General features: G+C 38.9%; 1 pseudogene across 1 annotated transcript in view; it reads left to right on the forward strand.

Annotated features, from left to right (window-relative positions):
- Positions 1–14527, forward strand: part of LOC149144243 (aminopeptidase M1-like) — a 112791-nt pseudogene that overhangs the window by 66666 nt on the left and 31598 nt on the right. Inside the window, exons 10-11 of the transcript XR_016264010.1 lie at positions 5160–5273; positions 10737–10919. The product of XR_016264010.1 is annotated as an aminopeptidase M1-like (transcript). The remainder of the gene's footprint in view (positions 1–5159; positions 5274–10736; positions 10920–14527) is intronic.

Consider the following 14527-nt stretch of genomic DNA (forward strand, 5'->3'; position numbering starts at 1 on the left):
TACTGAAAGGTCTTGCAGTTGAGTTTTCTTCATATTCTCACCTTGTATCTGATAGGGGGGAATTGATGGTCGTATACAAGCTTCAAAGGTAAATCAAGCGAGCTTGAGCGACAACCTGAACTTGCTGCCTGAGCCTACAACCATAGACAACCATACCTTCCTTAAACCACTGCAAGTTGTAGACCTTTCTTCTTCCAGGTTGAAGGTCTCCCTCTTCAAAGCATTAAGGAACACTTCCTTTAGCAAAAAACTTCAGCTTCTTGCCAGATTTAGAAGAGTTCCAGGAATCGCACTAAGCGTTCCTTTGGTTGGTGGCCTTCCTTAAATCACCGCAGGTTATAGACCTCCCTTCTTCCAGGTTGAAGGTCTCCCTCTTCAAAGCATTAAGGAGCACTTCCTCTAGTAGAAGATTTCAACTTTTTGCCAAATTTGGAAGAGCTCCGAGAATTGCACTAAGTGTTCCAGTGTTGGTGGTCATCCTTAAACAACCGCCTGTTAAGACTTCGAGTTCTCCCACCTTATGCTATCATCTTAGAGAGCACATTCAACTTATTGTTGTCATGCATTATTTTATTTTTGTATTAGAGCTTTGTTCTTCTACTCATATATACCCCTTCGGATTAAGGGGGGAATGTTGGACACCAAATCCGCTAAGGGTTGGTATATGAAGACCAAGGGTCATAAGAATGTATTATAAATGTATATCTTTGTTAATAGAAATGTAATTCGTGTTTATCTTATTTGTTGTCTTCTCCATGTGTGTGTTTAACAAGTCGAAAGACTAACTGTTGCAATGGACTTTGATAAACAATAGGCCAAGTATGGATACTGTTCATGCCCCTCTACTGTATCAACAAAGCTCTGTGTATAATGTAGAAGAAAGATGAGACCGCACTGTTTTTAGTTGGAAGGGGTAAACTCAAAATTCTACAAGAACAATGAGTTGAGGAACTCTCTGCTTGCACTGAATGATGTGATGGAGGGTGATTTGTACTCTTTATTGAAGGCTAAAAAGACTCTACTAAACCAGGTCTGCAAACCTCAAAACCATATAGAATCGTGAGTTTATCAACAAAGCTCTGTGTACAATGTAGAAGAGAGATGAGACCACACTGTTTTTAGTTGGAAGGGGTAAACTCAAAATTCTACAAGAACAATGAGTTGAGGAATTGTCTGCTTGCATTGAATGATGTGATGGAGGGTGATTTGTACTCTTTATTGAAGGCTAAAAAGACTCTACTAAACCAGGTCTGCAAACCTCAAAACCATATAGAATCGTGAGTTTGCAGAAAACATTTGGATGTGAGGTTGTGGCTAAGTACATCGATCTTTGCAGCATAATGATTGTTGAAATTTTGATGTTCTATACTGTAACAATCACTTATTACAAAACTTTTTTGTTGTTGCAATATTAGATAAGGAGTTGTAGATAGAACATAAATCAAATGCACAATAGAAGACAACCAAGAACAAAATGAGACAAAGAATTTTCAATAACCAGGGCAAAACCCGCAAGGGGAAAACCTAGCCAAATTCTTCTTCTATTAGAAATCAATTGTTCAACAAAGATACAGAGTACAATGAGAGATCAAGAAAATGAGTAAGTTCACCCAAATCTGAATAAGCTGTAGCATGAAGATCACTGATAGCAGTAACAAATAGACACACTGAATCGACCTTCTTTTCAACTAAATCAACATTGAAACACTAAATCACTCAATCAACCTTGGGTCACCAAGTTTTGCTCTTACTCTCCAAGTCTCTCTCTCACAATCTTCTTCAACTCTCTCCAACTCTCTCTCACGTTCAAATTCTTCTTTCACAATGCACAAGTAGTAAGAAGAGAGGATGAGAGGCATATATATATATAAGAGGAGCAAGGGGTTTGAATCATAAAAGAGGAGTAACTCACACCTTGAGGGAGAGTTACATATACCAATTAGGGAGTGTAACTCATGCCATTAAGGAGATAAATGCATGGCTTAGTAACTTATGCCATAAAGGAGAGAATGTGACATATGCATTGAAGAGTGCGTAAGAGGAATATTTTATGACAAGTTTTAATGAGTGCGGAAGAGAGAGTGTAATGTATCCATTAAGTGAGAGAGAGTAACATATGCATTAATTGAGGGGAGTTACTATAAATTTTAGGTATGTTTTATGCTTGCAGCAATTTATTTCAATTTTCACAGTTAGCTCAATATCTTTTCCAGATTAGCAATCACATCAGCATTAAAGTAAATTGCAGATAGAACATAAACATAAATCGCATAAGACAAGCCAAGACAAGAGGACACAAGATGTGGCTCTAGCCAGGGACAAACCCCAATGTGGGGAAACCCTTCATCAATTCTTCTTATATGTTCTTCAATAGTTCAACAGAGAGAGAGAGAGAGAGAGAAAGAGATAGTACATTTGCAACAAAAGTCAACACTTTGACTTATCAAGATAAGAGCATAGATCATCTCTAAGAAGATGATACAGGAGATCAGTTGAAGACATGTTGCTTCAACTGATTCTCCAAGGTGACTCCTTCACCTATCGTTGTGCTGCACCTCGTCATCATGCTGCACCTCACTGTGCTGCACCATGCTGCACCCATCATCACTATGCTGCATTTCATCATGCTTCACTTATCATGACTGTACCCATCACTGTACTGCATTGTGTGCTTGCTGTCTCATGTGCCATCGCTGCACCATGCTGTCACACTGCTTATCCCAATGTTTAGCACTGTTGTACCTTGCTGTCACACATGCTGTTCCAATGTTTAGCACTGCTGAACCAAGCCATCATTGTGACATTGCTGCTATCATGCTGTCATGGCTGCTAGCATTGCTGTCCCACTGTTAGTGACAGCTGCTCCTAAGATAGCTTCTTGCACCAAGCTCTACTACCTAGCTATCCCATTTACCTTGCTCCAACAGGCACCCTTGCTGTTGCTGTTGTCCCATGTAACATACCATTATGAACAACCACCAATTTGGCCTCCACTGACTGCCCAACAATCTGGTCTAAACTGATCTTCACCTAGGATCCAACACCTACAAGAAGCGCCATAGACAACATACCTTAACTCACTGATTTGAGGTCTGATTAGTTTGCTGCAAACTAGGCCTGGTTAGGGCATATCACAGTCCCTTTGCCAGCCTTCTTTTCTGCCCAGATTTGCTCCAAGGTGATGTGGCTGCCCTTCCTTGTGCAGATGAGACCCTTCACAATAATCCTGGGCGGTTCTAGTCCTTACAAGGTCCACGCCCTGCCCTCACAGCAAGCTTCCATAGATTTGCAGCAACCTGGTTAAGGGTTTGCCCACCTCTAAACAGTCTCTTCTAGCCTCGACCCTCTAGCAAAGCTTCATGGCCATCCTTCCAATAATACGGTTACTTGAAATGGCCTTGAGACAGTCCTTCAAACCCTCGCTGGAATGCTGCCTTAGCTGCTGCCTAGTCATCCCTTTACTCGGCCTGTTACACAAGAGAACAATCCTCAAATACGTCCATTGCTCGACCTCCTTAATATCACACTGTCCAGAATCTCCTTGGCCTTCTTAATCTGACTGCGGTAGGCTTTAGACAGCCTAGTTAGGACAGCGTATGGGATGGATGACTCATCACTCATTATCTAGGGCACCTAACCCTCCTTGACTGCGGTTAGGGATTGTGTGTGTGGGTCTTCCTTAGACAGCAGCATAGATAGACTTACTTGACTGCGGCTAGGTGTCATGATCCCTTTAGGACAGCATTTAGATCTTTATTCCATAACTGCGTTGAGAGCTAGATCATCCTCCTTAGGACTGTGTTAGGGCTACTTCCTCCTAGATTTCTGTCACACTAAAACCCAAGACAAGTGGAGAGAAATAAAAGAGAAGTTGTGTGAAATGGCTCTCAAGTCATCCCCTTTTATACTAAAACGTTGAACACATGAGGGGTTTATTTGGTTGCTGGCCGACCTTGGCGAATTGTCTTATAACACAAATAAATTCATAACTCCATGAATACTTATCGGAATCGGATGAACTTCAGATCAATCCTACACCTCTTGATGAGAGGGATCCAAAAAAAATATCAGCTGCCATAAATGAGATGACCCACATGGAGTTTGGCCCTAGTTGCCAATTTTAACAGTTACATATGACATGGTTGAGTGCCATGATTGAGAGACATGCATTTCCTTTTAAGAATAATGTAATAGTATCATAAAGGATAATAGTAATAATAATAATATTAATGATAATATTGATGATTAAGTAAAAATTGAACAATTAAGATTGATTAAGAATAAGTTAAGTGATTTTCCATCATCTATATTTGATTACCAATTGAAGCAAGGTGATTTACTATTTTTAGAAAGTCATACTTGAGGCTTTCTATTTTTTGACATTTTATTTTTAGAAGTTCTATTTTTAGAATTTCATCCCTGAGCTGCCAAATTTTCAACAATGATTTTCAGCACCATCATATTTAATGGTTGGTTGAAAGATATGAATTCAGTGTAATTTATTGGCACAAGTTTTTGTTTATGATATGATGATGAAGGGAGGGTGAAGTTAGTATATTCTAATGGTAATTTTGTTGTATTTGCTAGGTTTTGGAATTAGATGAGAAAGTCACTTAGGATATGATGTCACATGTCACATTAATTAACAAATTTTAGGCATGTAAAGTGCTAATTAGGCTTTAGATATGTCTTAGGCTAATGCTAATTGGTGGTATGGGTGATAGTCTCTCTCATGAGACGTGTGAGTTTGCTGTCATAATTTGAGGCTTGACATATTGAATAATATACACAGTCTCTTTCTCCGTGCAAGTTTGTTTTGTGTATGCACGATTCTTCTTTTTGGCATCCAGTGGATAAGTTATGTGAAACACGTGACTATCCAACATTTGGTGGTCGTAACTTATTGATTCCCTTTAATAGTTTATATCGGTTCATATTTACAACTTTCATAATCGTGGAATTCAGATGTACTCAGACACATTATTTATTTTTCTTTCGATCTATGTGCATTGCATTTGTTTTCACAAAGTTCTTAGTATATGTTAAGTTAATCCTTACTATATAAAGTTTCAAGCTAGATATAGGAAATCTTTTTATAAAATACTCGTGGTGAAATAATTTTGATTCTTCTTATTCTTATCTTTCTTCGACTAAATTAGGTGGAGGTGGGTCATGCCCGTGAAATTGTTGAGATTTTTGATGCTATAAGCTACAAAAAGGGAGCATCTATTATCCGTATGCTCGAAAGCTACATTGGAGCTTCTGTTTTCCAGGTGAGGGTACAAAACTCTTTGTTATTTTGGAAATAATAGATAATAAATGTCTTTATTATAGTTCTTATAATTCCCATAACAATATTCAAACATATTTTAAATTCATTTCTTCTTTTTAATTGCCTGTTGTATGGGCTTCAGATTCTATTTGCCTGATTATTGACATTACATGACCCTAGAGTTTGATTTCAGTTATGTAAAATAAGACTGGTTTAACGTGAAAGTTGGACATGAATGAATATCATTTAATAAGTACGACAATGATCAACATTGTTTGAAACATAGTTCTATATATACACATCAAAAATAAAGAATGATTCTCAAGTTGCAAAAAATTAATCGTTGCCTGAAACAAATGGTCCAAAATTCCAGTTTATTAAATTGATGTACACGAACTATAATGTAGGGCTTTGATTTTATCTTATGTTGCATCTTTCCCCTACATGCTGTTTGTCTCTCTCAGAGTTTTGCCTCTCAGATCTGTTTGTAACATACATAAAATAATGATAATAATCATTATAAGAAACATTAAATAACTGGTGTCACATATGTAAAATGTATATCTATTCAAGTATGTGACCATTCAATGTATGCTTATATTGTTATTGTAATCATCTCTCACATTATTATTCCTTTATATTATCCTATTTATTTTGAATATTCTGTGGAAGAACCTGTTTGGTGTCACGATGTCTCTGATTTTGGTCTTTGGTCACACTATCTTTTTCAGAGCTAATATAATCTCAATTTCTGCCCACTTTTTTTTGTAGTCAGTTTGGAAACCCAAGGTTTAACCATTTCTGCTGGCTTGCAGCCATTGTTTATTTAATTATCTGGGGCATGAATACAAAAATATCAATAGTTTTGTCAAAGCCATAAATGGCATTGGGATATGCCACAAGGAAAAAGTAACCAGTTCTTGAAAACACAATTGTAACAAGATTGCAAACACGAAGAGCCACCAAATAGATGCTATAGCACTCAACAAAATAGGCATGTGGATAAAACATGAATTCTTGAGTCTGCACATTGTGGGGCGGGTGTGTGATAGTATCCATCCACCACTTGAGTATCTTTGACAAATAATCCGATTTGGAAATAACATGCATGTGCTCTAAAATTGTGGAAGGTAGGGTTATGCTGTTTGTTACCACACAAAACTAGAATCTTCAGTTCAAAGTTCCATAGATAGGGTGCTAGCTTTGTGGAACTAGGAGGTTGGTCATTGTCACCTCACCAACTCTCCTCTTTACTTTAGGCCATGGTAAATGGAATCCTAACTGGTGGGGGTTTCCCTATGAGTTACTAAACTTAATATGAATGTAGGATGTAGTGGGAGTATAAGAGAACGTAGCAACTTAGGACAAAAATGGAACCAAATTGAGGTTGGGGAATGATGGACAAAGGAGAGACTAGTGCCTTGTTTGGGCAACGGAGTCATAGAAATTCAAGAGGGCAAATCGAGGGCTAAATAACCAATTGGTGGGCCATATGAGCACCTTGAATTGATTCTAAAATGATTAGGGGATAGCAAGCAATCAATAAATGTGCATTACTTTAAAGTTTACCCGCAACTTGCTAAGTGAACTGATGGAGAGAGTCCATGGCAGATTCACAAAGCAATCAAATGGGTGGACCCTATTTGAAGATTAATTGCAACGATAAAAAAACAATGAGCTAACAACCTCTTCACTTAATTCACCAAAATAGCATAAGAATTTAATCACCTCCTCAAGGTGGTTAATCCCTTGACAACCTGAAGTTGTGCATGAAGAAGCTCCAATAATTATGGCTCCATAAAGGTACCGTATCCAGTCCAATTTCCATGGTACCATATAATAAAGTTTAAATTTTGACCAACCTACATAATAAAATAACCATCTAATGAAAAGTGCATGCATAACTGAGTGCCCAGTGTTCACTTTAATGCATGTCAATGTCCCGCAAAACAGGCAACACTTTATAATGCAGGTGCCCCATCATCTTGTGCCATGAATCACACAGGCTATTACTGCTATGAACCAGGGCTTGAACAGATTCGCACTGTAACATGTACAAATTTCCTTCTCTAACCCCAATTACTTGTGTTGCTTTTGCGGTAGATTCTGCCTACTTGATAAAGACACCTGAACTCTATTACAAAGCCCTTCTCTTTCATAACTGAAATTGAAAGCAATTTTTTCTTCAGACCTGGAACATATAACACATCATTAAAGTCTAAAGAGTTACCCGACTCGAGATGGAAGGAAATAATATCAACTCCTGTAATTGAATACTTGGCATCATCACCAAGCTCAACTTGTACTCCCGAGTCCTGTTCTCTTAGACTGGAAAACAACTGTCGGGCTGATGTAATATGATGAGATGCCCTACTGTACACATAGCATACATTCCTCTGTACAGTGTTGGTAGAATTTTTTCTCAAACTTGGCATCAAACTCATTCATCTGAGTTTTTGCTAAGCCTGCTACCTGCTGCCGTTGGTGCTTTCTTTTGCCCTTATTTTCTGGACAGTGTGATGTATAATGTCGAAACCTGTGACAAATAAATCACTTGATTTTACTCAAGTCCTTTCCTGGCTGTGAGGCTGACTCCTTGTCTTTCGCTTACACTTACTGAAACCTCTTCCTTTCCCCTTTGTCTGACTGAATAGGGCCAGGTTTTCGTCACCATTTTTCCTTCTGGTCTCTGACTCCATTTGAGTATTCACCTACATATAGTTACCCCACAATCAGAGAAACGGTTCCCACAAAACTGGGAATCCATTCAGTGCCTTGTTCACCAAGTCAGTGTCTTCCACCTTATTCCCGACTTCTGCAAGTTGATCATGAATCCGTGTGATCTTCATTAGGTAATTGGTAACGATATCAAATTTGGTTATCTCTATGGACCTGAGTTTGTTTTGCAAGAACATCTTTCTGTTATTATTCTCATTCTAGTAGAGGCTTATTGGTGCATCAAACATCTCCTCAGCAGAGTTCTTCTAGGATATGTGAGGGATCAAGTGATCTTTAAAGACATCCATGATCATCTGTTTGGCTTTTACTTCCTCCTTGTTGTGGGTTGCCAATCGCTACAGATTTGTTGGTTGTGTCACTGCATCTTTCACGATGTCCCAGATATCATTCTCTTCCAATAAGAGAGACCCTTGACCTTTGAAGATAGAAAATTAGAGGCACCATCCAATAATTCCTCAAACCTGATGTCTTCTCTGATCTGCACACAAACTGCTGCTCTTCGATTTTCTAATCAGAGTGGCTCTGATACCAGGTAAATTTTCCAAACCCTAGGTAACTGTTGACCTATGCTTTTTTATTAAATAAATTAGATCTTGAATTTACTCAATAACATAAATAAAAAGATTCTGAGAATGCGTCAACCACACAGATTGCTGGAAAATACAACAAAAGCATAAATATTAATTCTCACACATAGGTGATTACTCCTTCAAATAAGCTTTTCAGTTGATCGAAAAAACTTAGGAAACCTCCACTAGCTGCCCAAAAGAGAATGCACGAATACCAAAAAATTCTCTAACTGAGCTTGTACAGTCTGCTGAAAAACTCAGAAACAGCAGAAAACTGCTATAGGACCTGCAGGACAGCTTGTATGGTTTGTCTGTACGACTCTCAAATTGTACAGATCACTGTCTCGCATTGTGTGTTGCCGGATAATGTCTTTTCCTTGACTGCCTGCTCTCTCTCTCTCTCTCTTTCTCACACACACACACCTGCTCAAGTGTGTGTAATAGCCTCTACCTTGCCTTATCTTTATATTTTATGGTTTTCCCTAAATAATATTGTTAGGGCTAGGGAGTGGGGGTCTTTGGTGATGTAGGAAGAGTAATCCTTAACAAAATGTATGGTCGTAGGAGGATATGAAATAGGATGGAAATGGAAATGGGATAAAGACAAGATAGAAAAATTCAACTGGGGCTTTGAACTGTCAACTGTCACACAAGGAGTGCCCTAACAGTACACTCTATTGCTGTTCTACTCCATGTGGGCCCATAATCAATATTGTTGAGGTGAATGTTGCTGTCCTTTTTGGCCAGCTTGCTGAGTGATTATGCAAAAAGGTGCAATGTTGTCAAGACCATTTTCTGCTCAAGTTCCTGCAAGTCATCAGTTGCGTAATTTTGGATTCGTTTTCACTTCCCGTGATGCATCATTACCACATGGTAAGGATTGTCCTACATCAAAGTGCAGAAGAAAAACAATATAAACAGTAGTGGTCACACCCAAAAACAAAATGAAAGCCATTTCATGAACGCACTCTTCATGCTGCAGCAATCTGAATAGTTTATGTGCTGCGTAATAAAATGTGGTGCAAAGTATTTTGAGATAGCAAAAACACCAAGTAGAGGGTGATTAACTTGTAAATTAGGTATATGGTTTACTGCCTGTCCGAAAGAACAAGTCAAGGAAACAAAATAATAATGCTTAAGAAGAAAAATTTACGCATTGTTATAGTTACAATGGTTGGTCGCATCAATTAAGTTCACTTTATGATAGTAGATTGAATGAAAAGATAGAGAAGAAAATTGACCGTAATGAAACATTGACCCTGTCTCCATTAGTTAGAGTAATAGAGTGAATATATCACTACTTGGTAGTTATGTGATAGTTGGTTCTTGAGAAAGGAATTACTCCGAGTGTAACAAATTAAATCAAATATTGATGCAAAATTTTAATTCAGCTGTATAGTGATAGATCAGGCACCATCAATATTGAGGAGCCAAGGCATGTAAGATTTCAAATATACCAGTTGATATTGAGTTGAAAAGAATTGAAATTTACGCTGATTTTCATTTGTTATGCAAAGACCTTTTAATTTCTATTCATGTCTAAAATTTCCGTGTATTGTTCTTATATTGTTGTCTCTACTGCATTTGCCTTTTTCCGTAGTTCTTTTATTATGAACATGAAGATGATACATGACATATATATCCTTGAAGTTTGTCTCTACTGCATTTGTTTTTTCCAGATCCATCATGGGCTGAGATTCGAGAGGGATCAAATCCCTCAAGGTGCACCTTAAATGATTTGATCCATCTTGGTGCATGATAGATCCAGAGATAAGATGGATTTCCATGTGATAGTTGGCTCTTGAGAATGGGAATTACCTGTAACAAATGTTATCAACATTGGTGGAAAATAAATTTGATTTGGCTTTACAGTGATAGACCAAGCACCATCAATATTGAGGAGCTAATGCACGCATGCATGCATTCAAATATACCAGTTGATATGGAGTTGAAAAGAATTTAAATTAACGTCGATTTTCATTTGTTATGGAAAGACCTCTTAATTCTATTTGCAAGTCTAATACACCCTTGTATTGTTCTTATAGTGTTGTCTCTACTGCATCTGTTTTTTCCTCTAGTTCATTCATTATGATAGTCTCTGTTACAGTTTAGTTCAAGTATGCCTTCTGAAACTAATAGTTTTGCTCCCTTTTCAGAAAGGTCTCATTGCTTACGTGAAAAGATATGCTTGGAAAAATGCAAGGACTGAAGATTTATGGGCCGTCCTTTCAGAAGTGTCAGGAGAGTCTGTGAATGAGCTAATGGACTCCTGGACAAAGCAAAAGGGATATCCAGTGGTTTCTGCTAAGCTCAAAGGGGACAAATTGGAGTTAGACCAGGTTGGTTTTACTGAGTTTTAGAGTTTTGAGGATTTTGGTCACCATCTCTATATCAAATGCAGATGCCTTTCTGTTTGTTTGTGGGGTCTTAATCATTTTCCAAATACCATCTGAACAAAGTGACATTAGTGAAACGTTTACACTAGAATGAGGTAATTTAGGATTTATTTGTCTAAGTTTCTGATGAAATGGCTTAGCATTTTCATCCATTAAGGGAATAGTATGTTCCATAACATCTTCCCTATAGCCTTTTAATTCATCGTAAGAAAAAGCTAAAACATCCCTATACTCGTGAAGTAAATTTATTAATTTCTTTCTTTCATCTTCATTAGTACCTTTACCAATTTTAATAATTCTAGGATCTTTAGATGTACCAATATTTGCTTCAACAAACCCTCTAGGATCAATTTTATTTTCCTCTTTCTTCTTAACAGCATCATGCCGATCAAAGTGTTGCTCAAGAGCAACAACATTCTGAGGAGTAGGATTTAAAATATCTTCATCGATATCAGGTCTATCCTCATAATTTACTTGAAAACCCTGAAACTCATCCAAATTGTCTAAGAAGTGAATAATCTGTCTTTCATCATCAAAGACCTGCCAATGCTCAGAATTATCTGGGACAGAAGATCTAAAAAGAATTTCCATCTTAATTTTATCTTCGATTAAATTATCAGATAATTGCATGGTGGAAGCAACAACAGCTAACTCATCGACCAAACTATTTTGCTCCCTCGGGATAGCTTCAAGGTTAATGGCATCAAAATACTCCATGGTATCCCGCACAACATTCTTATAATTTTTTAATCTCTAATTTTTACATGTGAAACTATTTTTAATTTGCATGATAACTAAATCTGAATCACCCTTGATACTTAGCAATTTAACTTTTAAAGCTTTTGCCAATTCAATACCCAACAACAAGGCTTCATATTCAGCCACATTGTTGTTCGCTTCAGTTCTAACCGATAGGCAAATTTGAAAATATGACCAAGGGGAGATTTTAAGACAATCCTCGCACCTTTACCATGCTTAGATGCTGCACCATCAAAATATAAATACCAAACCTTATATTTTAAATTACCCACTTTTTCTCCAACCTTGGCCTCCAATGGAATGATAGAATTAGACAGGATAGCATGATTCCCTAGGCTAGGTTGTTCACTTATGATTTCATTGTGGGGACTTTTAGGATCTTCCACATGGATTCTCCTTTCAGGCTCTTTGTTTAACTTAAGATATCTTTGACCATTAGGGGAAGGAATCATAGCATATGACCAGTTCATTTGTATGCTTCCTCCTAAATCACAGGCCCATTTCCTAGACAACAACATACCCCAAGCATCAGGCACATCAACGACAACTATGTCCATGACAATCATGATATCAGGGTAGACAGACAGATGGACTTGTAAGTCCTTAACCAATCCATGAACTTCAATTATCTTCGAATCTGTGGCACATATGTTATAATACGGTTGAAGCACCAACGGAAGCACACAAGTGGAAGCACCAGAGTCAAGCATGCGGTTATATAAGCGAAAATTGTTCAAAAGCAAAGTAATGAAGAATGAAGAGTATTCTTTATTATCAGAATCCATACTCTACAAGTATATGGGAGCATCCTGATAGAAAGCCTCAGGAGGTTCATCTTGAGTTGCATTTACCTGGGCGCTACTAATAACACTCAATAACTTAGTCCTTTGGGAGGGGATCTTTACTATTTCGGTGACAGGGGCCAAAACTTTAGAGTTATTGAACCAACCTCCTAAATCAATATTCATTCCAGAAGCTGAAGCTGATCCAAATTTAAGACTTCGAGAATTAACCGGATTATCATTTTGATTTCTCCTTTGATAAGTTAACCCCTTGTCTTTAGCGATTTCAAGGACTTGCTCAGGCGGAGGTTTCTCACCAAAGAGTTTAACTAAGACATCAATTTCTTGACCAAAATTATTGATACTATATGAAGATGTGAAAGGTCTGACAGATTGACTATTTCCCTTGGTTGGTTGCCCTGAAGTTTTTCTTTGTAAGTCTCCTGCTCCCTTTTTTCCCTGTCAGTTTTCCGGCCTCTTGTAGATCTTCTTACCGAGGTTTGGGACTCTCCTATTTCCCCTTCCTCTTCTGATTCGTCCATTTCCTGCTCTTCTTCCTCCTCTTCTAAAATCTTACCTTTGGGGTCTTCAGCACTTGTTCCTTTGGGGGAGGCTGAGGGAGTACCTTTGCCTGATGGAGCTGTTTTTTGGATCTCGGTCTCCTGAGTAGCTTCTGTCTCCTTTTGGACCACGACCTCCTAGGTGTCCTCTGTTTGCGAGCTCAGAGGATCGAACTTATTTTCTGGAGCAGGCTTGGGCGGGATCTGCTGAGCAGTGGCCTGGTGAGGCCCTTTGCCATTAGGGCCTCCCGGCTTCTGATTCTTGAGATACGGTTTGGATCGCTTGACTTGATTCCATCCATCCTCCTTCCCCTGCGCAGCCTCATTGTTGGTCGGGCAGTCTCTGGCGAAGTGTCCATAAACATGGCATTTCCGGCATTTGAAGGGCAGCTGCTCATAATCCAATTTCTGTAAATGCGTCCAACTTCTGACCTTTATTGTGATGGCCTCTGGTAGTCCCACCTCCAGATCTACTTCTACACAGATCCTGGCACAGTCATATTGGTCTTTATTATTTGCTCGGTCTATAAATTTCCCCAGGGCATTTCCAATGTGTCTTAGTGAGTCCCAATTCCAACAATGCACTGGAAGGTTTGGAAGTCTGACCCACACCGGGACTGCTTTGGGCACATCTACTGCCGGATCGAAGTCCGGGGTCCAATTATTCAAATACAAACCCTGAGGGCCCATGAAGTAGGGGCCGTTTTGGAAGATCAGATCTTTGTCATCCTTTGATGTGAATTCGAAGAGGAAGTATCCTCTCCCCAGAAAGTAAGAGGTGACACTTTCTTTGATCAACGGCGCCCAGTTTCTGTTGACCCAGCTCTCAGTGGATTTTGGGGATGGCCATAGCCCAGTGAACTGGCCGATGAGAGCCCGTTCGGCTAAAGACAGAGCAACTTGGATCGGGGTTTCCGGAGGAAGGGAGATCACCGGAATATCGTCCAGTTTTTTTACAAATTTCGCAGCTTCAACATTTTTCTTCTTTGGGAGCCCAGCCAAGAGCCGATTGAAGGCCTCAGAAGGCGAGATCGGCGGAGGAGGCGGAAGAGCCGCCTGGGGAGTGCCCAACCCCTCCATAGTCTCAATCCCCAAGATCGGGACTATCAAAATCCAGCACCTCAATCCATAAATCGGCCCAACCGCAACATGCAGAAGTCCGCAGGGATCAGACCGGCAGAGGGCGGGCGCGCTCGCTGCTTGCAGATCGCACAAGATGCGGGCCTTGGGGTTCAGAGCCGAAGGTTGCAAAGCGCGCGTTCAAAGAGTTCAACCCTAATCATCCAATACCATAAATACTTCAATTGTTGAAGTAATAGAGGTTTCTTCTTCAATATTAGATCACTTCTTTGTAATCAATTTTTATTCATACCATAAATCTTTTATTTGAGTCACATCTTTGGATAATTCTATCATCACTATTCGATAGAAATAGGGCTAATGGGTTGCG

This window comes from Pinus tabuliformis, chromosome X (genome assembly GCF_031772625.1).
Source record: "Pinus tabuliformis cultivar Carrire ecotype Pingquan chromosome X, CPIR1, whole genome shotgun sequence".
NCBI lineage: Eukaryota > Viridiplantae > Streptophyta > Pinopsida > Pinales > Pinaceae > Pinus > Pinus tabuliformis.